The 23,214-nt window shown below is 39.9% G+C and overlaps 1 protein-coding gene and 1 long non-coding RNA gene across 3 annotated transcripts in view; one reads left to right on the top strand and one right to left on the bottom strand.

The window, feature by feature from the left end:
* The window catches only part of LOC147872697 (eukaryotic translation initiation factor 4 gamma 3-like), a 116,005-nt gene that overhangs the window by 47,323 nt on the left and 45,468 nt on the right, over positions 1-23,214 (bottom strand). The window lies entirely within an intron of this gene.
* On the top strand, positions 8,221-19,350 carry LOC147872700 (uncharacterized). 2 transcript variants are annotated; one of them, XR_015536856.1, is made up of 4 exons: positions 8,221-8,408; positions 11,179-11,235; positions 12,054-12,138; positions 13,015-19,350. It is a non-coding gene; the product is annotated as an uncharacterized LOC147872700 (long non-coding RNA). The 2 variants fall into 2 exon arrangements; XR_015536857.1 differs by lacking the exon at positions 8,221-8,408 and adding an exon at positions 9,255-9,439.

The raw sequence follows: 23,214 nt of genomic DNA, 5'->3' as shown, positions 1-23,214 counted from the left end.
AAGTTGTTAGCCAAAACGGTAACCGCGCAAGGGCCTTCCACCTCGATTTACGTTCTGCTCTGTGCTGTTTAATAATAACAAACACTGCGGGCTTAAGCCTAACTTTACTACAGGTCACGCATTTACAACAAATGCAAAAATAGAGCTGTCAAATTCTAGCAGAATTCATTATCGTGGAAGGCCACAGCATAAATGAAACCTATTTTGTAACTAATAATTTTAAACCTTTCTTTAAGAAACATGGACCCTAAAACACTTTTCGCGAAATAGCATATTTATAAATATTAACGTCATTCATAATAAAACACGAAGACTCTCTAAACATTTCCTGTAATTGCATGTTAACGTTAAATATTTATTTGCCTGACTGGCTGAATGTTGTTTCCTCTCCGTTGCTTAGTTACAGCACCATCCTAGCGAGGTGTGCCCCCCCCCTCGCCTCGCGCCCCACCACTGGCATGCTACTTCATAGGCGGGTAGCATAACGATAAGGCGCATATTTCTTTGCAATGTTTTGGACATCGCGAACTTTTAACGCACAAAAATCTTCCACACAAACAGCGCACATTACACGTGTATCGACTACGAAAATATTTCGGCGAATATTTTAAGCGAGGCGCTTTGCCGTGAGGCCTAACTGGCAAGCAACCACTGGTAATAATAAAACAACAATTTCCATTTGTCTTTCAAATTTATTTTGAAGGCAAATTATTTGATCTATACATCTCTGAGAAGTCTGTAAGCTTGGGATCCACGCTACCGCCATTTGGAAACAATCACGCGTGTTAGTGTGCTCATTAGCTGAGTCTTGTATCAAAACTACGATTACTTCCACATATTTTAAGAGCCGGTAAACGAGCAAGGCATTTGTGTGACGTTAAACAGACACGTTCGAATCCAGATGAGGTCAGAAGTTCACGCTGCATAAACTGAACTCCGGTCAGCAGTTCACTGCCCCCTGTGTGTACACTTACATTTCTTGATTTCTTAGTTCGCGTGGTCCAGCACTAATTGTATTTGGTTAAGAACGAAACTTTCCAAGACGCAGCGACAATTTCTGCTCTACAGCGCAAACCCCAATAAGACAAGACAGAAGAAAAGAATTCTGAGAACTTCACTTGTTAGCACTTTCTGTGTCCTCCTTACTAGGAGGATCCTCATTATCCTCCGTAACAACTAGCAGGTACCCTCCTCCGCTACCCGCGCTGTTCGCCTTATTTCAGCAGGAGGGGTTCACGTGTTACAGGTTGCCTCATGATGAAACTAAACTGAAATGAAGTGTAACACAGTTACCAACATTAAAAAAAACACGACATATTTTCTTACTACATCATATAAATTATAGGCGTCTATGTCAGTGCTCTGTGCAGGTAGATATCAACGATTTCGAGGAACATACTGTCTCCATCTTCAGGGCTAAAATTCTGACCTCATATACAATACAGACGGCGTAAATACTCGAAACGTTCAGAATGCAAAACAGAGGTGGAGTCCATGCAACTTTAATGTCAGTGAAAGTTTCCTTTTTTGACAGAATAGGCAAGTGATAACGCCGTGAGTCCTCAGGGAGTCCGTCCAATGGCGTTTCCGTGACTCGCGTCACAGTGCTGGCCCACTATCACGGCAGCCGATCGCCACCAGAGGGCAGTCTGGCGTGGCCCACGTTTGACGCTAGAAAGCATTGGAGCTCTGACGGACGCTCAGAATTTCAAGGTTGTCCAGGAAGAAAATTTATAAGTTATAAAAGCATGAAGTTCTAGGAGCTTTAGTGCCTGAGGAAATACAATGCACAGCTAACATGGTGGTAAATATATAGTGCGCATCGTTCATGAGGAAACGAAATAACAACATTGTTTTTAAACAGGGAGATTCATGTCATTTTAGACGCACGATTTCTTACGGCACGTACATCGAAATGTACATTTTCTGCATATTGAAACGAACCATCACATATTCTTAGATCTTAAGTTAGAGTGGTGAATTTTGATGCTAATGAGATGCCAAACTAAATAGTTTCTTCGGGAGAAACATTGCACATCAAGAATCTCACAAAACATAGGGTCTTCGGCCTATTACGTGGCGATAGCCCCCCCCCCCCCCGGTCAAGAGTACGGCGATGAAATGAAATAAATATGCTGTAGGCGGGGCATAAGAGACGCCTCAGAATTTTATTCTGAAACCTGGAGGGAGGAGTCAACTTGAGAGACCTTGCAATTATGTAAACTGATCTGCGGGGTAGCAGGGTATGAAGTTGTGGACTACATTGGCGTGGCTCACGGTAATTAGCATCTGGTAGACACAAGAGACGAGGAGGAGGAATCCGTTGGTAAAGTGATCGTCTGTTACGTATCGGGAAGGAAACTTCTTCCATTGCGTCAGCTAACATTGCTCCAGTAAAGTGTGTATAAATTATTCTACAGGAGAAGGAAATCTTTGGTTTTTCTTACACAAAGTCTTCCTCATTTCTCCCAATTTGTGGACAGCAAAAAGCACGAGAGTGCACAAAACAACGCGAGAAAATAAAATAGAAACTCAGGGAAGTCTGCAGCAGATTCTTCTATTTAAATGTCTCAGGTCGCAGACACGCTCCGTGAACCATGAAAACATTTATGTTCTACACACATCCTTTCGACGTGTACGTGCATGTATGACCATCGTTGCAGAAAATTGTCACGTGATGTGTGACAAGTGCCTAGAGCGATATTTATCAAATAACTTCCACAGATTTGTCCCGACTACCATAAAATTAGTTTCAAAGTAATTATAACGCATGTTTTACTCCGACTTTAATTATATACCATTAATTATTGTCCGTCAGAGCAGCAAGGCTGCCTTTAAAGGCCTGTTGAATGTAGGACTGTGGAATTTTGTATAGACATGCACTATTTTGTGAAAAGATCACAAATCACATGTCTGCAATTAAAGTGGACGGAACGGACTGTCCTGTACCCGTGAGGTACGAAGTGGGAGAACAGAGAAGCAGCTGATCGTGAAAATGGATGGATCTTGCACGCCACTCGCTGAACGTTACGAGGGCAGCAACGCTCACGAAAGGCGGAGACAAAGCAGCGGATAAATTTCGTAAAAATTTAGAGCGCCGACTCGGACGTGGCAGGATGACTTTAAGACACGTGTTGAGGGAACATAACTGCGAGGTTGGACTTTGGCAGATCTTAGAAATGTGGGCGAACATTCACGCGGACCTCGAGAAAGTATTTCGCTCTGCTCCCAGCGAGCGCTTACCAATTAAGCTTCACTTTCCGAAAGCGTAAAATTCATTGATGGACTACATTTCTTCGTTTCCCGGGGGTAAAGGGCGGCCGGGACGTGACACTAACCACTCACCCCATCTAGTGCCGAGGTCAACAATGAGTAGAAGCTGTAAATGCTCTTCCCCCAAGCGCCTACATGAGTCTTGCGCCATTTTGTACTGTTTATGACGCGAAGACGCGAGGGGATGGCTTGGTGGGAGCGAGAGCAGTGTTACCACCATCTTCCTTGAAGAGTATTTCGTCATTCTGGTGCAGACATAATTTTAAAAAAGTCCAGGTCAACCTTGAGCCAATCTCGTTTATTCGCTGTTCTGTGGTCCAGGCACGAGGAGGCTTTCAGCCATCGCACATCCGATTAGTAACCTATTTCTTACACAGCGTCTAACAAGAGAACTGTGGATCGGGCAGGATTCGGGGAGAAACGGTCACGAGCTTTCGTTCTCCGTGCCCGAAGGTGTTTGCGTGCTCTATCATTAGTTTATCGTTGTTACAGATTCCAAGTTTTGAGCTTTCGCTGTCAAACTTTGTCTTTGCCAGCATCACTCCGTAGTTGCTTCGTAAGTGTCGTGACCTGAGACTGCAATAAATAAGGCCAGTACTAAGAAAACTTGTGTTCGAATTTCATTTGATGACGCGACGCGCAATATCAATGTCCTGATTGTCCCCTCACGGAGGAGCGTGCTATCCCGCTCGTCTGTTGACCCGGCTAATTGGCTGTCAACTTGGACGTCCAGCTTAAACAAGACAAAGTCCCGGCAAGACGAGTCCGGAATAAACAGTTAGCGGTCGCCGCCGACAAACTGGCAATGAACTTCCAACGCTCGCAATAAAGAATCACACAAACTTCGTTCATAATCTGTCGGCACTTTCTACAAATTACACGAGAAATGGTTTGTTCCGTCTGCTCGTATTCCCACAGGGCCGTCTCCTACGAACTTTGAGGAAATAAAACCTCGTAGACTGCGATGGTTCGTGTACTGATTGCAACAACGCGGGTCGCAATCGTGCGCTCATCGTTAGCTCTGACACTGAATCGAAATTTTTTTACAAAACCAGATCAAAATCTGTCCAAAAATTATTGAGCGAACAGATGTGACGTCATAACAGCTAGCGCAGTTAAATTGTCTTTAAAACCAGGAAAAGTAAAATAAACGCACAACACGTCTCTCTTTCGACAACTTTTCTTTGAAGCATTTTCTTTCAGATTTCGTACACACACCTCCATCGACTTACATTGAATATGTACATGTGGAAGACTACGTTAAAGCAATATTTTAACCAGACCTGGCGTGTGCCGACAAATGTCACCTAAACTCCTGTGTTATCAATTGATAAGAAAACACGCTAGCTGATTCTCTAGTTACTGCGTGCGGATGGACAGACAAGAACCACCAAGACAATCAACCTAATTCTTTCAAAATTTGGTTTCGATAGCACCGAGACAATAAATTTGTGATCCACTGTGACTACTCCGACTTTAAGTGTGTAAGTGCTCAGACGCTTATCCATTTTACCAATTCACACACATACTTCTTTCACTAAAATATTGTTCTTCGTGTTGTAGGTGTCAGAAAAAGAATCCTAAAGGGGGCCAAACGCCTCAGAATCCAGGCACTGCATTGCAGTATAAATCCCTGTATCCTGTTGCATTATTTACAGGACAGAACGGGAGTTGGCAGAAGAGGTTAAAGAACCAAGTTGCATAACCCCCTCAACTAGAACAGCGTCGTTATATATATAGCAAGAATCAATAAGTCTTCAATAAATTAGGTTCACCGCGAGAAACACTTTTGCCTCGACGAGACTGCATTTATCTCGTACGCTGACTGCGGTAGTTCCCACAGTGAGACTGCCAGTCAGCCAGTCAGTCAGTCAGTCAGTCAGTCAGCCAGTCAGTCAGCAGGCTAGTCAGTCAGTCAGTCAGCCAGTCAGCCAGTCAGTCAGTCAGTCAGCCAGTCAGTCAGCAGGCTAGTCAGTCAGTCAGTCAGTCAGCCAGTCAGTCAGTCAGTCAGTCAGCCAGCCAGTCAGTCAGCAGGCTAGTCAGTCAGTCAGCCAGTCAGTCAGTCAGTCAGTCAGTCAGCCAGTCAACCAGCCTGTCAGTCTGTCAGTCAGTCAGTCAGTCAGTCAGTCAGTCAGTCAGCCTCACAGGGCGACGGATGGCGTGCTAACGCGGGGATCATTCAGCTATACCAACTATGGAACTTAACTACACGAGTCATTCAACTCTGCAGACTAATTCGGAAATATATACTGATCTTGGAAGACCTACTAACAGGTGGGGAAAATGGAACCTGAATAAATAGGGTGGTTGGGTGTGGCCTGGATTAATCTGGCTCATGGTAAGGTCCAGTGGCGGGATCTTGTGGAGACAGCAGTAAGTAATCGGTTTCGATGAAATGGGGAAAATGGTTTGCGAGATAAGCGACTATCAGCTTCTCGAAAACAAGTCGGCCCATGGTGCTGGTACATACAAAAGTCTGAACCAATTTATGCTCACAATACAGATGAAAGATTTTATCCTCAGAGGTCATAAAATTCAGTAAAACCGGAAAATATAAGCCTCGTTTCGGATGAGGCAACTTCGCCTGTTCCGGTCTGACTATCTGCTCTCAAATATCGCCGCATGCCGTCACAGCACTACAGCATTGAATTCGGGAGGTCTGAGGTTCGTTTATAGGCTCGGGTCCTGCTACGTCCACCCCCAGCGTAGACACTTTTCTGGCTGGTCCATCCGCCTGCGGTTACATTTATACAGCAGCCTACAAATAAATATTTTCCTTCAGTCTGATAATTATCTTTCGCTCTCCAAGCTCATTACATGGAATTTAAAGAAGCACATTTGATGTTCTTACAAGTACGAACCTGTTGAATGACAATCCTGGGAAATCTTTACTAGCCTCCTCCTGCGTCTTATTCAAGGCATGCAAACCGACGTTTACGAGAATCCTACAGTCCGTTTTGTATTAATGACACCAAAAACTGGGTGGGGGGGTCTTCCTTCAATGCTTCGTGTCTGTATTCTTCTCTATACCTTTGTATAAAGGCCATAGTCGTATGTCGATAAATGGTCGAAGCGGTTTCAATTAAATGCCAGGGTACGAGAGGTCGATTTCAATTTGATACGCCGTTTGTAGCACTGAAATTTCTAAATCGTGAATAAAGATTTCACGTCAATTTACCTCGCGATTAGCGGCCAACACAGTAAACACAAAAGGTAGTTATCAGGTGGAGGCCTTTTGTAACGCTGAACAGAGTGTGCAGGTTGGGGAGATTTCGCGAAGATGTGTCCCGTAGCAACCGGTACCAAATGGTACGATTTAGGGCCACGGAAAAGATTTTAACTGCTGTGTTGCGAGTTCTGAGCTGTCTTCACTCTCCTGAGCTCCGCTGCTCATGTTGCAACGTTGCACGATTTTCCTGTGACCTTAAAGCGTGCAATTTGGTGACGGACACTTCAGATCGTACCTACACGAGGTATTTCCTGTCCCACTGGAAAGTTAAATGAACAGGCTTTAATGAAACAAAAGTTCAGCTGGAAGAATCATGTAAAGGCTTCACTTAGGAGACTGACCAGTGGATGGTAGTGGAACATCGAAGGTTAAAATAGATGTTCGGGAAATAAGTGGCTGAGGATGGTGCCTAGTGGGAATTTCATGACAACAACGGGAGAGTCGGTAATAAATTATGAGTCTCTCTCTTACCATTGGAAAACACATTTGACTTCTAACGCGTTCAGGCTTGAAGCGAGAATGTTCACATTCAAATGCAGCCGTAAGCCACCCACTTACAGAATACATTTTCCTCATTTCAATTGGCTGTGGAGCTGGTGGTATGGAACCGCCATGTCCCATCACTCCTCACCAGCGACACGTTCCTTGCACGAAAGTAAATTAAGTATGAGTGGCTCAGCAAACGCAGAAAATGAAGAGAGAAATTTCAGGAACTGAAGTTTAAAGGTAGCAAATCGGATCTGCTGGGCCAACTGACTGACAATTCATTCTTCAGGCGAGAAATAGGACTTTCCGCACTCTGCAGGCATCGTCCAAATCAAAAGCATTGAAAAAAACATTACGCGTGTCAGCGATTCCGATTTCTTTCGACACTCAGAACATTGAACGTCATGTTAAGACGTAATTATGTTTGTAAGTCTTCACACTATCAGCATCTTGCTGTGATATCTGAGACCATAAATGCAAACGATGCTTCTCTCAGGATGACTGTCTCTCTTAGTTTGTCTTGAGACTTGGAAGTTAAAACGGTCTTCCTATGTTCCGCCTTCCTATAGGTGGATGGGTATGGTATTTCTCCTGTTTCCTTATCAATACATTTTTCGACTTAACTTAGTTCATTACATATGACAAGTTTCTGCATGTTTCTCCCATCAAGTACCTAAGGAATTAACACAGTTTCTCTTCTACTCTAGCGGTTAGAACGCTGGCCTTGTAATCCTGGGGTCTCGGGTTCGATTCCCGGCGGTGCCCGAATTCATAACTTGTGTTGGGCAAGGCCGTGGTCTAGGCAACACGGAGTTTTCCTCCGGGGGCTTCCGTGGCATCCCAACAATTACGCCATTCACACACAGAAGAAGGCAATGGCAAACCACTTCTGGATCATCTGCCAAGAACGTACATGAACAGATCCCAGTCCGAGAAAAGGATGGAAGGATCCTGTTCATATGGACCTGTCGTCAGACAGAACACTAAATAAAAAAACTACGTCTATACGGAAGTCATTCGGCAAAAAAGCGTAACTAAGATGTCTAAGATCCATATCAACAATGTGTAAATATGGATCAACAATAATGGTCAGCTTTTATATGAACTCTTGTTACGTTACCTAAGAAAATAACTATTAGTTGTTTGTTTACTCGGCATGTTACCAAAGAAACTAACTGTTATGTCATCTGTTTACTCGGCATTGTTGTGTTTAATTGTCGCCGTCAACAATCCGCTTTCGTTATTGCAGAAAGAGCTGAGCTGTGAATCGCTTGTAGAAGAAGTGCGTCGTAGAGTAGATATTATTGTGCTGTTAAAAACGTTTTAGAATATCTGCCCTCCACTCACTGCATTTTAGATTTGATTAAATTGATCATTCTCGGTGGACATCGTGGTCTCCTACAATTGACCAAAGTTTGAGGTAAGGGAGTCCTATTTATAATTATTGTTTATCACATTTAATGTTTTCATCTGCATTTGTGAACTCTTGTAAGAGAATTAGGCTTGTAGGCAGTTTGTATTCTTAAGGTACCGGAGCCAAAGTTACGAGGCATTAGTCCCACAGCATGTGGCCCAACGCGTCGTTGAATCTCCGTAAGAGTTAGGCTCACACGGTACAGAAATTGTTTTTAAGATTTTACATCGAGGTCGGAGTCGGTACATCTTTACTGACTGCAACTCCACAGCCCTGTGGAGAAGTCCGGGAGAATTCCTGGAAAAGTCCTGGATAAATCCTGGATAAGTCCTAAAGTAGTGCCGGAGATGTCCTGAAGAGGTTACGTGGAATTTCTTTGGTCTTGTAGAAGTGAGGGAGAAATCCTGGAGAAGGCCTGGAAGGTTGTTTGGAATTCCTTAAGCGGTGGTGGGTTTGATCCTATGAGGGTCGGTTATTTTGGATTCATTTAAGTTTGATTGGGATAAGTTAAATTGTATTAGGTAGCGTTATGGGTTAAGTTTGGTTTGGTTTGGTTAGGTTAGGTTAGGTTAGGTTAGGTTTGTTTGGTTAGGTTAGGATAGGTTCAGTTAAGTTGGGTAAGTTAAGGTTGCGTTATATAAGGTTGTTGTTTTACGATTTGTTGGGTTGTCCTGGAGAATGTGTAAATATCGATCGACAACAATGGTCAGCTTTTATATGAACTCTTGTTACGTTACCTAAGAAGCTAACTATTAGTTGTTTGTTTACTCGGCATGTTACCAAAGAAACTAACTGTTATGTCATCTGTTTACTCGGCATTGTTGTGTTTAATTGTCGCCGTCAACAATCCGCTTTCGTTACTGCCGAAAGAGCTGAGCTGTGAATAGCTTGTAGAATAAGTGCGTCGTAGAGTAGATATTATTGTGCTGTTAAAAACGTTTTAGATTATCTGCCCTCCACTCACTGCATTTTAGATTTGATTAAATTGATCATTCTCGGTGGACATCGTGGTCTCCTACAATTGAACAAAGTTTGAGGTAAGGGAGTCCTATTTATAATCATTTTTCATCACATTTAATGTTTTCATCTGCATTTGTGAACTCTTGTAAGAGAATTAGGCTTGTAGGCAGTTTGTATTCTTAAGGTACCGGAGCCAAAGTTACGAGGCATTAGTCCCACAGCATGTGGTTCAACGCGTCGTTGAATCTCCGTAAGAGTTAGGCTCACACGGTATAGAAATTGTTTTTAAGATTTTACATCGAGGTCGGAGTCGGTACATCTTTACTGACTGCGACTCCACAGCCCTGTGGAGAAGTCCGGGAGAATTCCTGGAAAAGTCCTGGATAAGTCCTAATGTAGTGCCGGAGATGTCCTGGAGAGTTTATGCGGAATTTCTTTGGTCTTGTAGAAGTGCTGGAGAAATCCTGGAGAAGTCCTGGAAGGTTATTTGTAATTCCTTAAACGGTGGTGGGTTTGAACATATGCGGGTCGGTTATTTTGGATTCGTTTAAGTTTGATTGGGATAAGTAACATTGTATTAGGTAGCGTTGTGGGTTAGGTTGGGTTTGGTTAGGTTTGGTTTGGTTTGGTTATGTTAGGTTTGGTTTGGTTTGGTTAGGATATATTAGGTTTGGTTCGGTTACGATAGGTTCAGTTAAGTTAAGTAAGTTAAGGGTGCGTTATATGTTTTACGGTGGGTTGTGTTGTCCTGGAGATTTTCCATCGTATTCTTCGGGTGGTCGTTGAGACGTCCTGGAAAAGTCCTTGAGAATCGTGGAGAAGTCGTGGAGAAATCCTGGACAAGTCCTACAGTAGTGTCGGAGAAGTCCTGGAGACGTTATGCGCAAATTGTATTGTCATGGAGAATTTCTGGTGAAGTCCTATATGGTCTTTTGAAAGTCCTTAAGCGGCGGTGGGTTTTATCCCATACGGGTCGGTTATTTTGGATTCATTTAATTTGGATTGAGACAAGTTACATTGGATTAGGTTGCGTTTAGGGTTAGTTTACGTTCAGTTAGGTTTATTTGGGTTAGTTTAGGTTAGGTTTTTATGTTAGGTTAGATAAAGTTGTTTTGTTTTACGTCTGGTTAGGTTTTACCCTGAAGAATTACTAGCCTTGTTCGTGGGGATGTCCTGGAGACGTGCTGGAGAAACAGGGCTGTGTTGTCAGTAATAAAATCCCTCACATCATTATTTTGTCCGTATGTTCTATCTTTTTGAGAAAGCAAACGCATTACATCGCTTGCCGGCAAATTTCTACAGCTTTCTAACCTGAACCTTCTACCCCAGTGGCAGTTCTAAATTCCTAATTTTGACCTGTCTTTTACATCTTACTTTGTACAGAAATTTCCCTACATCCCTGACCTCCGTGTCATTCGTAGTGCTTAAAATTTTCTTGAAGGCCAACTCTTCACCAACGGTGAACCACTTGTTCCTCAGGAGCTATTCCCTCCAAATCCCGGTTTCCGTACACTTTAATAGTATGTGAATCTCGCTTTCTGTCGCCCCACATAAAGGGCATATTTTTCCATCCATGCCCCCCTCATCCCTCTCAGCTTCCAAATACCCGCTCTGAACCATGCCCATCCCTCCCTCTCCCCCCTCGTACAACAACCAGTGTAACCCTGTCTACCCCACCCTGATTTCATCTCCCCGTACAACGCCAAAGATCTCTTTTCTCTAATTTTAGCAAAAACGTTCTGTCGTACGCCGCAATAAAGACGTTCCAACAAAAAAGAATTTTGCTTAACTGTGACTTTTCTAATTTCTATTGCAGAACTTCTCATTTGTGTCGCCATCCTTGGACGAGACCTCCCTGGAGCGTGCAACCACAGTAAGTGTTAACACTTAACCTACATTAGTTTCTCAGTACCTGATTCTACACAATTTACGCATTGCAAGTTACAAAGTTAAGTAAAAATCCTCTCTATTTTTGCCTCACATGATAAATGATATTTTATAACTCATCTTTCAACACACGCAAGAAAATAATCAATTATTAGAGAAGCAGTCGTAGGCTCTGATAATATTTACCATTTTCAGGCTCTGCAAGAAAGTGTTCTTTTGCTGTGTCGCTTGAATGTCACAACAATATTAAAAATGTTAGATTAATAAATTAAGACCAACATCTCTGTCGCATCTGGCAACCTGGAACCTCCTACAATCATGGCGCGCTGCACTCATCAGATGTCGAGCAGCTTACCCGAAGTTATATTACATATTGTCGTAAACAAGAAAAATCAAATGGAGCTAAAATGACGATAAAACAGCCGTTTTACCCCACGTGTCCCTTTTTTGTCTTCTGCTACATTTTCTTATTTGAAATTCGCTTGTGATCGTTGTTAAGTATTTGGGCAGTGTTCGCACTGAAGCAACTCTGGGTTTCTGAGTTCGTCGGTAAATCATCTTTCATACTGACAAGGGTGAAATGGCCTCCAGGTTGGAAATGACTCTAGTCGCGCGACTTAACAGCAGGTGGCATCGAAGTCTGATTGAGTCTGAAATGGTGCAAAGGGGCAGTTCTGTTGAGTGCGTAATGCTAACTGCAAAAACAGTTGCCTCGAACTTGGGTTTTGCTGCAAAGAATCACTAAAAAGGGCGAATGTTGAACAAACTACTACAAGCAACTGATTCCTGTTTTCGTGTCAACAGATTGAGTATCCAACAGCGCCGGTGTCAAGTGCCCCATTGGCTTCCTCACATGACTGCATCCCTGAATCCACCAATCACGGATCAGGTGAGATATCTTATTTAATTTCAGAAGTAAGCTACCTGCTTACATCCAGTTCCCCAACACTTGCAAAATATCACATGTGCCCAGACAGTGGAACTCGGTCCGTGTCGATGTCGGTCTTCTAGTTTGTAGTGCTCAGAGTAGAATTAAAACAAATTTTGTATGGAGATTCAACAGAAAACTGCAGAGAAATTAGGATTTTAATACGGAACTCCTGTAGAATGTTACAATACCGTCGTACAGAACACCCATGTCTGATCTGAGTACCAGCACACAAAAATGCTTCCACTGCATAAGACAACTGCTCACTGAGCAAGTTTATTAAATCAACTTCGCACTTTGTGTTTTCTCTGTGTCTCTCAGCCTCTGACCTCGATATTAAACTCAAATAACTGCTTCATCTGCTTGTAAAATTTATTCTTTCGAGTTACGTAATTAAATTCAAGTTTTGTGAATTTGTGTACAATATTATATTATATAAATATAACTTATATACTCGTGAACAAGTATCCCTTTCCAGAGTAAAGGTTTCTTTGTACGCGTTTATAACACTGCCTGAAATATCTCGTGCTGTCTTCCATCGCCAGCGCCACACGTGGTCAAAGTATTCACCACTGCCTCACACACGTCCCACTTACTTCATTAAACTGAATCGTACTAACATTACGAAAGAGAAAGCTGAATTATGAAAAAAGTTCTTTAGTTTTAATTGAAAAAACATCAAAATATTAGACGCAGTCTTCAAAGAATATTAAACCAGTTGTCAGCACAAAATATAATGAGGTGGGCTAAAACAACAATTTTCACACGTTAATGTATTAAGAGTAAGGTTGATTGTCCCATGAACATAAAATGCGATTAAGAATTTTTCATTTGCAGACCCTACATGTGACACCGATCACCCCTCGAGGATCCCAGAGACGATTCTGAGGATTCTGATACCAGCACGAGGGGTGGTCACAGAAGATCGGGTTCTGCAGATAGCAACGCATCAGCAGAACCCGAGGAAACCACAGAAGAGAAGGCACGTCCTCAGTGCTGAAGACGGCGGAGGCCAACGGAAGAGAATAATTGTGTGAAGAAACATGCGTGGATGCAGCCAGAGCAGATCGGCGAAGAAGAATCATCCTCAATGCTTCCTGTAGTGGAATGAAACAGCCTGCAGAAACATCGCAGCCACTGATTCTCCATTACAGTAAGCAGCAACTGGCTTTTTCAATGTGTAACTTCGGCTTACTGGAATAAGCAGCGTCATGAAATGTTGGTGTCTGGATGTTTCGGCAAGCACTTGCGTTGTTATCTTCAGGGGAAATTAGGAAGCCTCCTTTTAATACGGCAGTGGCTGGTGGTGGCATGATTAGAATAACTCAGAAGCAACGACCTATTCAATTAAGGGGGGAAACACTGCTACTTTCTTCATGTTTACCTGTTAATCTAGGCAAATTCCTTCGTCCATGATTACAGTATTTCTGACCCCCAAATTCAATGCTTTTCAATTCCTCCACTTTTTCAACGTTACGCACTGTGGGCTATAAAAAGTAGTTAAGGAGTCTCTTAGAGAGACATTCTTTTTTCGATTTAGTTCCGTCCTTTAATACAAATCTTCACACTTGTTTCTCTAACCCTTTTTTTAAAATGAAATATAAATTCATTCCACAACTGCCTAGCATCAAGAAAAAAATTATAGTAGCTCTGGGCTTGGATTTGCAAATTCCGTTCCGTCAGAGCACCACATAATCTGTAAAAGCTAACTTGGGGAACTACTCCTCGCATGTTCCTCCACTCGGCCCATTACCTAGCAACAAGCAACAGTTTCCAAAGACTAAATTTCTTACCCGTTCCTTTTTCGCTAACATTCCTCCATCTTTGCCCACGACCCCACAATATTTAATAACCAATCTCACTAAATCATCTTTTAATCACTAGCCACGGCCTATTTTACTGTTACTGTGAGAAGTAAGCCGCCAGGTCACAGGATTATCCTTGTTATGAGGGTCGTGTATTTCCCACAATGAGCCTTACTCCCTGACTCTGTGTCATCATAAATACGTTTTAGATATTTCATAACAACTTCGAAATTCCGCCTTTACCCCGGGCTAGCGACCACGTGGCTAGGAAGGGAGGGGACAGGGAAGGTTTCAGCAGCCACTTCATTAGGATGACAGGGACAAATTCGCTCTTCACCGAAACCTTCAACATTGAACACTGCTCATTCTCCGACGAAGTTACACTTGAAATTCAGATTTCTTTTCAGGCCAGAAGACCGAACATCATCCACTGCTTGTTGATCAATTTGCACTCTGCATATCTTGTGTTTCCCCAAATACCATCAAGTTGCAGTTTTTCCATTTATATGTCCCCACCTCTCCCCTGAAATAGGCAACAAGAAACCAGCCTAACTGTGAGTGAGCTCTTGTCGGTAAATTTACATCTGCATCATTTCTCTCCCATTATTCTTGATTATCGTGATCCTTCCACTGTACATTCAAGTTCTTCCTTTGGTTGTCAAATTTTGTAAATCTCTGCAGAGGTCATAGAAATTTCGTGTGTTCTGGTATCAAATTTCGGCCGTTTCTCTAATTTAGGATCCACGTCACAATTTCGTATTTGACTGTCGCATTCGACGTCTACGTTTGTTAACACTTCAAAACGCAATTCATTCATCAAGGCCTACTTATACATTCATTTTCAATTTCCGAATTGTCGTCAAAAGTAAATAATTAAATTCTGTAAACCGTTCGTTTTCTCAGCCTTCCGATGTAATTTCCACGCGTCATTTCACGTTGGCAGATTTAAGATAAGTTTCTTTGTAGGCGTTTAATTTCTTTGAAAAATTATGCAATTCTTAATTTTTTGGAATCCATTACCTGATAACTGCATACGGAATTGTATTTAACGTCTGTCATATCGATATTCAGAGGTTAGGATTCGTCTTCTCTAACAAAAAGAGTATTCCTTTGATTTATTTACGTTGCTCCCACTGGCTGGGATATATTATCATAACTTTCCATTAGACCTTTCGCGAAAATTCTACTTCTATTCAGATTATCGTATACTCCGTTGTAAGCGATTGTCCCAGCTAAATCTTAATGATATTTATTTTTCAGTCTATATTCGGCCTTCATGACTAAAGATAAAAATTGCAGTCTTCATCTCTGCGGCCCCCAGCATACACTTACTTAGTTTATTTGTGAATTATACTTCTCAGTTCTCCTTAAATCATATATTCAGCTGTCGTTATTTGCCTAAGTCGTCCTCCAACCTCATGAAAATATAACAATAACATAATTATTTATATGATAGTGTTGTGCACTCTTGATTCCCTTCAATTAGGACAGTCAGGGCATAATAAAAATTTCCGTTTACATTTTAAATCTCGTCCGCCAGTCAGCTGTCTGCAGTTCCGACTGTTTCATTGCTCCGAATAAAACGTATAATTTTTCTCTCCATTACGTCATCCAACCCCGGTGCAGATTGCTAAGGGAAACAAAAGATATGCCGAAAGCAAATCTTGTGGTCAACCGAGGAACAATTCTTCGTCGTTGTCCGTACAAAGAGACAGGCTGACCCCATTCTTAGTCTTGAGAATTGCCTCTATAAGATCACCTTGATATTACTCTCCCATCCCCTCTTGGTCTGCTCAGTAATCGTTTTCCAGAAGGATTTCACACAAAAACTCTGGATTCACCACTTGCCTCCCCCATTCGTGCTGCATATCCAGCCCATCGGACCTTCGTAGATTTCACTAGCCTTATTATGCTAGGTGACTCGTACATCTCACGCAGCTCCTGTTTATAAAATATCCTAAATTCCCCACTTACTGTATCCCTCCTAGGTCGAAATATCCTCCTCAACACCGTTTTCAAACATTTGTAATCTACGTTCTTCCTTCAAGGTAAGAGACCATGTTTCACAACCATACAAGACAACAGGCAAAATTTTTGAACTCGATAAATTCAAGCGTTCCCCGAATGTATTCTACTCTTAACTTCTTCATGGACCTCATTTCTATTTGTTATTGTTGTTCCCAGATACTTACATTTTCAAATGACGTGTAACTTTTAATTATGTTCCGCCATTGCTACTGATGTACTACGACCATGTATTTAGTTTTGTCTACATTTACCTTTAGACTTATGTCCTTGCTAGCCTCTAGGACACTTTCTGTGTTCTTGGTTATGGTACCCACACAACATCCCCCAGCAAATTGACATCATCAGCATTGGCAAGTACCTGGTGCAGACCATTTCATTTTAAACCCTCCTGAATCCCTCTGACATTCTTGATGACGTGTTTTACAGAAGAAATAAGCATAATTTTGGACAAAGCATCTCATTTAACCAAAATAATGTATCAGATCAATATCACTTACACGGTGTCCCACAAGTCCCGCAAACCGAAGTTCGTCATTACAAAAAAAAAAAAGAGTTTAAATTGTCCTGCACTTTTTTGGCTCATCCCATGCGTCTTTTGTCTTTAGTATCGCGAAAACGGTTCACGAGCTAAAAAGTGGTTGCCCGCATCATTACGAAGCCACACGTAATATTCCAGTTTATCTTCTTCATACGACTGCGTTCGCAAATAATTTTGAGTAATAACAACACTTCACGCTTCTTGCATTCCTTCCGACACTAACACATTATTTAATAAGTAATCCTCGGGTTGAGGTACTTTTGGGACATACTGTATGTAACATGAAAGTGCCATAATTGTAAAATTGGTACATTGGTCGTATGTTTGTTATCATTATAATGAAGGGTTTACTGCACAAACATTACCAGACAGAACATCCAAGTTTACTCGGGGCTTTGTTTACATTTTGTTAAATCCTATAAAACAATATTCTACTAAATAACGCAAACATTACATATAATATATTTAATTTCATATATATTTACCAGCGGTATAAGAATAACTACAATTTCAAGATGTCAAAGATAAGTTAGTGTTACAATTTGAAAATTGTCGTGGCTTATCACATTGTCTCATGTACAACAGAAATGCCCTTATTTTGCAGAACCAAAACGTGAATTTCTCTTGTGTCTGTAAAAATAGCTTCGTCACTTCACCTTCGTAATTTACCATTGACCCATCAGCAATTAATGTTATTGGGAAGCTCCTATTTGCAGGCGGAACACAATTCAAATCTCCGAATTCAAACAATCTTCTTATACACACGTCTTCGTAAATCACTGACAAATTTGTTGACATGACTTCAGCTGCTCGGCTATTCAGAACCGATCCATCAAAGTGATTCTTCAGAAATTTCTGCCACTTAGCGACACATGTAAAAGAGATACATGGAAAATTCCTTTTCGATAAAAGTGTGCCTTGTCGTGTTTTTGCACTACGCCTTCAATTTGTTAGATCATATTTAGATTTAGAGAACCATTCATTTCCCCCTCTCATATCTTTATTTCCTCCTACAATGTTATAAATACTATTTCATTGGCTTTGTTTTTTATTGAAATTTGTTCCTCTCTGAAATATTGGGGGAGTTAAATTCTTCTTCTCCCTTCGTTATTTAATTTGTTTACAAATTCAGAAGTAGGTCTTGTAATTTGTGTATTCCCTGTGTGTGTGTGTGTGTGCAAGCATGCATGTATACATGTAATATGTATGTATGCGTGTATTATGTATGAATGCATGTATGATGTATTATACATGTATCTTGTATGTATGCATGAATTATGTATGTATGCATGTAATATGTATGCATGCATGTATTATGTATGAATGCATGTATTATGTATGAATGCATGTATTATGTATGTATGCTTGTATTATGTATGTATGCGTGTATGATGTATTTATGCATGTAATATGAATGTATGTATGTATATATGCATGCATGCAGGTATGTATGCATGTATTATGTATGCATGTATTATGTATGAATGCATGTATTATGTATGTATGCGTGTATTATGTATGAATGCATGTATGATGTATTTACGCATGTAATATGCATGAATGCATGTATTATGTATGTATGCATGTAATGTGTATGTATCTATGTATGAATGAATGAATGAATGAAAGAATATATGTATGTATGTATATATGCATGCATGCAGGTATGTATGAATGTATGTATGCATGTATGTATGTACGTTCGTATGTATTAATTTATATATGCATGTATGTATGTAATAATGTATGTAAGTATGCCTGTAATTACGCATGCAAGTCTGTATGAATGTATGTATGTATGTATGTATGTATTAATGTATGTATGTATGAACGTTTGTATGTATGTGTTAATTTATGTATTCATGTATATATATATTAATGTATGTATGCATGTGTGTATGAATGTGTATGCATGTATGTATGTATTAACGTATGTAATTTCTGTTCATAGAGTTTGTTTAGTTTTCTTTCATTAATAATATTTGTTCCTTACATTTGCCTCGTTCGTATTTATTGAGTTCGTTTCATGCTACTTAATTTAATTAAATATCTTATTTAAATTAGCGTAATTCTTTTTCAGTTCCCGTTTTACTTTTCAAAACTATGTAATCAGGGCCACTTTAACCAGTGGGAAAATTGGGCAGCTGCCCACGGCCCTTTAATTTTATGGGCCCCCTCTGCCCGACCGATGGTACCGCGTTCTTAAACTTGTCCAAAGTTTTTCCAAATTTCTCCAGAATTTTTTTTTTTGTCGTGTCAGAAGTAAGTCTGATGATACTAGCATTCTTAAGGCAAAATTTTATCCGATTCTGCTATTTGGAGCGGGGAGCGCTATCAGAGTTGCACACATATTAAAAAGATAGTTCACTTGTTCTTTGGATTCACCTATTTGGGATGTTGAAACACAAAGGACGTTCAAAACGTTTCTTTATCCGTGGGTAATCTTTGTATTTCACACTTCAGCTTGAATGTATAAAATTTAAACCGGGATAATTTTTAGATTATTTATTTTTACTCTTTCCTGTAAATTCAGTTTTTGTTAATATAAATACATTTTTCGGATTAAGATTTTTGAATATCTCAGTAGCGTGAATTTGTTGTGAATCCTCCCTCTTTTTAGGAAATGGGACAGTGGACCCCAAGATCATGTTTTTCCATAGCCTCACCACTGCCTTAAAGTGGCCCTGTATGGAAGGCGTGATAATTGTTCATAATGGTTCCATCTTTCGCGTTTTGTAAATGTAGTCTGAGCATGTAATAAAATATGTTTGTTCCTTGACGTGAATGAATATGATGTCCTTACATGTTGTATGTATAATTACTCAAAAACGTTCTTTCCTTTTTTATCGTTTGAGTTTTACCTTTATTTCTATTTTTACTCATTTAGGATTAACTTTGTAGGATCTGAGAATCTGAAGATGGCCGTCTTCGGGGTTGTTGTGCCGTGTAGTCTGGTAAACGTTTACCGACGTTTCAGAGGTCCTTGCCCTGATGCTGGAGACAGTCAAGTACCCCTGAAACATAGGCAAGCTTCCACCAGACTACACAGTGCAACAACCACGAAGACAGCCATCTTTGGGCACATTTTGTGTACAAATGTTTTGTTGAATTATACAGAGTGAATGTCCAGTGTCTTCGAATTCCTTATGTTATGCAGTCCCACACAACATTTGTTTATTACGCGTTCTTTGCGCAGAGTGCATTATCAGTTGGTTATATCTGTCCGTCAGTCCAATCAATTCAACCCAAGAACCACTGGATGTATCTGGATGAAAGTTGTGCCACTCCACACAATTGGGATTTAATACCTCTTTCTAAATGTAGGCTGAAAAGAACGCATGACGATATTTTGTGTATTCCTGTACGGAGTACAATTTCAAAGGCTCTTCTAACTACAGCAGGACTTCACCCCTCCCTTTATTCTTAATTTTCTTTCCTTCGCGTTATATGTCATCATATATAATCGTTTTTAAACTTGACTGTACCCCATTACAATGTTTCTACAAATTCTTTAAACATTCAAACCAGCAAGTGGCTTAGTTTAATATATTTTCAATTCAATTCAATTCATTTATATATTTTGCTCGACTGCACAACAAAAATTTGAAGGCGCTAAACATTCATTCTAACAGATACTGCACTGCACTGAATTCTAACATAAATGTAACACTTTATATATCATTTTAAAAACTATTAAATATAAAGCCTTAAATCTAAATAGACTTGTTCCTTTTCATGTATTTATTTTTATTTTTAACTAGATAACCTATTGATAAAAGTCTTCAAATAAAAATATTTTTCGCTATTTGTACATTATTATTACTCCTTTTTCTCTTTTCCACACCAATTGACACTGTATTTCAAAACTTCTGTGTTATTTATTTCTCATAGTCTCGTCATAGCCACGCCACCGCTGCTCCAATTTCGATCATGTATCATCTTTGGGAGGGGGGCAATGGTCCAGCTCCACACAGAAATACTCTCGCCCAATTGTAGCAATCACAAAATATCTTCATGTATGGCGCAATGCATGTATTAGGGTAATTGTTATTTACTGTAAAGTGTAAATAACCGGTGATTATATAAAATTCTTTAAAAACTTTTGCTAGTAAATTTGGGTAACAGCCGCTCATAATAAACTTAAATTATACCGTAGGATATATGTATATCATTATATTCACTAATCTATAATAATTCTTGCTATCTTTAAGTACATCTTTATTACACGTAGGGAAACTTTGTTTCTACTGCGCGTTTGATAACATGTCTTTCATACAATGTCCCTGTGGAACTTGAACCGCTAACTCTCCATCTTTCATATGACGAATAAATTAATATGGAGGAGTGGTGGAATTGTACCGACAGGGTAGAGGCGAAGAACTCTGAAAGAAACCCGTCTTAGCTCCATTTTGTCCACCACAAATTCCACATGGACTGCCGTGGGTGTGTTCACGAGCCTCCGCGGTAAGAATCCCACCTCTAGCCCTAACCACCTGAGCTATGACGCGGCTAACGCAGGTGTTTACTTATAGAAGTCACTGTGTGATATATTTTTCGTAGTTTTTACGTCTAATATTTCTGTGATTTAACTGTATTGTTTGATTAAATGTTGTATTTTGTAATAAATGATTTACAAAAAACATATTTCTTTTATTTCAAATTTCGATACGACAAGGTGGTTATAGCTCCAGTTCTGGTTAAGGTCGTAAACAGTTATATTCACGACAACTAGAAGGATTCCCAGAATGTATATACATATATATATATAAATTTTAAATTTAAATATAAATTTTAAATTTAAATATAAATTTTAAATTTAAATATAAATTTTAAATTTAAATATAAATTTAAAATTAAATTTTGGTCCGTATCGCTTTGGTTATTTTCTTATATTATTTTAGTCGAAGATAAATCACACTAAAATTTCTCAAAAACATTTGATTCCAATAAATTCAATATATAAAATAGAGTTCCAGTATATAATTAATTTGGAACATTATCCTATGTGAATCATAATAAAAGAAATGAAAACAGCATATATGTGAGTGTGTGCGTTTTCAAATTTACACGGCGAATAAATGCACTAAAATCCAATCAGGCCTTTAGCTGCGTCAGAGCCGAGATAAAAATCAGAGTCTACGATGCGTCTTAGTCATCAGAATCGACATTTAGTGGCAGACCTTTCGTAAGCCTACGTCCGACATTTGTATCGTCAATTTCTCTCATCAGAAATTACAATTTATTAATTTATATGGTGCAGTAAGACCTTCTGTTTCTTGATTAAATATGCCGTTTTGAAAATATTTGTCATTCTTTCCAAACCGCTGAACATAAAATTATAGAAAACACAAAAGCTGTCAATATTTGTAACATGCAAAATTCGTGTCATTTGTAAAGTAGGTCCTACCTCAAAGAAAACGTATCTGTTAATAACATGGAAGAGGTCCCTATTTGCTCTGAGAACCAACTTAAACCCCAAAAAATCAAAATGCATTAAAACGTTGAAGCACTCTGTTGGTCCACCGTTAATGCTACTTCAAAAACATCTTAAACGCCAAGCAGTTAAGACGTATGGGGGGTGTGGTGGTAAAACGCCACGCATTCTTAACCTTTACATTTGATGGAGACGAACAGTCAGCTCCACGTTTGGCTGCTTTATCTAAAAACAAAAAGCCTCCATTAAACAGGAGGCTAGGAGGGTCTGGCAGCTGTCTGCGACGCAATGTCCTTCTCCGGATTTGAACCAAGTTCGACCAGCTTATACCCAGTCACTACTGCCCACTCGCCGAGGTGTTGCGGCTTATCACATTTGACGTGTTCGGTTACTCTGGGAGAAACGCAGAGTAAACTGTCTCTTATAACTCCGTATCCCTCCCTTTGTGATAAAGAAAAACCAGATTCAAAATGGACCTATTCACAAATGCTACTACCTGTTATTTCTCTTTGAGATGTGGCAACCACGTGGAAAGAAATGTTTTGTTACGTGTTTTTTTAAAAAAATTAAAAATTAATGTTGAATGTGCAGAGCATAGAACGCATTACTAGGACCTTAAGATAGAAGAACAGCGTATGATCATTTTATTGTAATTCGAATTACGGATCCCATTACACTCGTAAATAAATTAAACTTAAACGAGTTTATCTGATCTAATTTCTCACAATAAAATGTACTGTGAAAACCTGAATAAATAAGAAAAATTATGTGAAGTGTCGTTCATGACTCATGTTGAAAAGTTTAAATATTATTATTATTATCTACTTCGATTTCCGCAGAAATTAAGTGAAAGTAGGGTTATCCAAAGTAGAGTCGTCACGCATTTAAGTAATTTCGATGTAAACAATTTCTGCCAGTTGGTATTCTTCTTAGCTTTAGTTTTCCGCTTAACATACTCGAAACAGCAATCTAACATTCGAGCATATTTTCAAAACCACAGGCAGTTCCTAGTCTTACGAATGGTTACGTTCCTGGAGGCATTTTGTAAAACGAATCGCTATTTTCAATAAGTGCAATATTAGCTCCGTTACCTAGGAAATGTTTAAATCAGTCATGTACGCCTGGATCTTCCGAACGGCCTCTTCTGACCAAACTTCCCAAACCAAAATTTATTTAAAATTATTCATTGTCAGGACTTTTTCTATCGTCTGTTCTTTAAAACCACGACGTTT

The sequence above is a fragment of the Zootermopsis nevadensis genome, unplaced genomic scaffold (assembly GCF_977971745.1).
Source record: "Zootermopsis nevadensis isolate Lab colony 2312 unplaced genomic scaffold, Znev_1.0 Znev_ptg000024l, whole genome shotgun sequence".
In the NCBI taxonomy this organism is placed as follows: domain Eukaryota; kingdom Metazoa; phylum Arthropoda; class Insecta; order Blattodea; family Termopsidae; genus Zootermopsis; species Zootermopsis nevadensis.
This window is presented reverse-complemented; position numbering and strand designations above follow the sequence as displayed.